This window comes from Cariama cristata, unplaced genomic scaffold, assembly GCF_000690535.1.
Source record: "Cariama cristata isolate BGI_N322 unplaced genomic scaffold, ASM69053v1 scaffold11070, whole genome shotgun sequence".
NCBI classification, from domain to species: domain Eukaryota; kingdom Metazoa; phylum Chordata; class Aves; order Cariamiformes; family Cariamidae; genus Cariama; species Cariama cristata.
Genome location: NW_009593041.1, coordinates 43,669 through 46,578, shown reverse-complemented (window position 1 = coordinate 46,578; position 2,910 = coordinate 43,669).

Genomic DNA, 2,910 nt, shown 5'->3' with positions numbered 1-2,910 from the left:
GGGGGGGGGTGCAGAAATCATTGTGTCAGCTGAAACATTTCTTTCACCCAAAACGTAATTCCATAGTTTGTACTTGGACACTTAACCATTTTTATTATTTAAATATTGGCAAATTTCAATAATCCAAAACAAAACAATTCAAAACTACTCATTACAAAAATATTTTCAGATATTTTCTAATCTCTTGCCCTCTTTTCCTCCCTTCCTTTTTTTAAAAATAGTAAAACTTCTCCAGTTTGGCACAAACCAGTACCCACTATTTATTTATAGAGTGCATTTTTCAGCACATATACTATTCACCTGGAAAGTTTGAATCAGCTCTGGTCATTTGCTGCTATTCAAAGTATTATTTTGTCTAGAGACAATATTTATTCTGTGATTCCTGCAAAGTGAGCTAGTTTAGAAAAAGAATTCTTTGTATTATTATTATTTTTAGAAGCCTGCAGCTATGCATCTCACTGCTTTTTTCAAAGTCTTTTCTTTCACACTTACTAGCATTTTGAAAAACATAAAATCATATATCCTAATACAAGAATTTTGATTGAAAAATGTACCCCTCTGTACACCTAAAGGAGCAGATTTCTCTTTTCATTGTGTAGAATCCTGTGAAACTATTATTACGATGCTGGACTAGGAAAAAGCAGAAACAAATTTGCATGAATACTCTGATATCCATTATCTCTTTTCATTATCGTCCTTACTTTCAGTAAGCAAGCTCAGGTTCCTGCTCCCATTTTCCTACCTTATTCCCTCCTGTTCCTCCGCCATTATCCATCTGCACAAACAGGGAGGTGGGCCCAGGTTACAGACAATAAAGTCCAGTCTGTCTGAATAGGATCAATGGGCACAGCACTCTGCAGACCTCACCCATCTCAGACCATGAGGACACCAATGTCAGAGCCTCCATGAACCCCACAAAGTACCAGCCCTTTCCCCTCATATCTAGAAAATGCTATGGCCCACAGGAAACACTTTACCAATTAAAAGATATTTCTTATAGTAAATAAAACCTACTGGAAAAAAATATGATCTGAACTTCAGTACTTAACACTGTCTAACAATGAGTTCCACTAACTCACTACGGGTAACATCATTTATGGATTATAAATTGCACAAGGGCAGCAACTAAGCTTTTTATTTTAGCAACATGACCTACCTAATTGAGCTCTTCAGAATCCTTTGAGGTTTTATTCCAGTTGGTCAGACAAATTTGGATTACTTTTTTTCCCCCCTATTGGAAGCTGTTGGATCACTGAAAATTAAATGATCCAAGACAAATGTTCCACTTTCTGTAAAGTTCTAGCTGTTTCTAGTACAAGCAAACAACAAGAAATTGTGCAATTTGGTCATCTTGCTTATTACCAGCTGCCCATACCAAGTACCAGCCATGCTGCTACCAGAGAACCAGAACGCCCAAGACTGCCAGCATCGTGTCTTCAGAGAAGACAAACAAGCAAAACACCCATGAACCTCAGCTCTTCTCCCTCTTGAGAACAGAGGACCTTTTCATTTCCATTTGCCTTACAAAACAAAATCAAATGCTAAACACCCAGCAGCCTTATTTTTCTCCATGCAACTCTGGTATTAATTCTCAGGACTTTTCTACGTGGCAAGAGATCACCCCCATTTTTCAGCTAGGAACCTCGGACAGGCAGCATAAGTCACCTGCTCACAGCTCACACAGGAATGTGTGGCAGGTCAAGGCATTGAGCCCGAGGTCCCTAAATTTAGTGCTTAGAGCACTGCAACATCCTTCCCTAGTTTTAGTCTGGTAGAGAACTGAATGCACTTTCACTCAGACTTGAGTGATCTCATGATCGCAAAGACAATGTCAAAACCTGTTCTTCCTTCCCAGTCATAAATGCTACAAGGGAAGATGACTGGACCTATGAGTCCACATCTGCACTAATAATTCTTTACTTTTGGCAAACTGTGTATTCCCAGCTCTATTCTGCAGTTCCTTCCCTAGTGCTCATGCTTTACACAACTTTCTACTTTCTTTAGTAAGAAAGTGAATCCAAGGAAGTGAAAAGCCTGCCTTGCCTAGAGTGAGACATATCTACCCCCAAGCAGAATTGCCAGGCCAGAAAGGTTTGTCTGGATATCCAAGGAAAAACAGCTTTCCCTTTTCTTCTCATGACCATAAGAGGTCTTCATCTTAGCTAGCTATTCCCACATAAAGCAGCTACCCACAGTATGATTTCCAGCCTGCAGCAGAAAGATTTACATTACGACTCAGGCTAAGGTGCATCTTGAGGTGTGTGGGAAGCATGGGTGTTTTCAGAGGAGCACTGCAACTCGATCAAGTTAGAGGAAAAGGCACAATGTTACAAATCTGCATTTCCCCAAAACTGCATGTACAGTGTTTCTCTACAGCTTTCAGCAGATAAAGACATTTTCTGACAGTGCTAGACTGGCTGCACCATTGATTAGCTCATCATGGATGTCTCCTAACCAGTGGGTCAGAGTATGTGGTTAGCAGCCTCTACTAAAGAGCTATCAGACATTACCAGATCTAACCAGCTACAGGGCCAGCAAAAATGTTGTTACAAACTAAATGGATCTAAGTATTGAACATCAGGGAGGAAGCTGAATTAAGACCTATCCCAAAGTGTGCTCCCCTGGGGTCACAGTCTCTCAATAGATCCTGACCACAAAAGCTCCCCACCCCGCAAATAAAGCAAAAATACAAGTATCAGCCAAGTATCATAAAAATCACATTAATTTTAAAGCTTTACACTTTCTGACATTTAAAAAAATCTTTGACCTGGCATATTGTGCAGTTGGATTTTTCTGATGTTTTTATAAAGGTCATGTTTATGGTATAATGAGCACAGATTTCCAAGGGTTATTAATCAGAAGAATGCTGTATTGCAAACAGATTTTCAAAGAATTTTTCATTTTTATGAT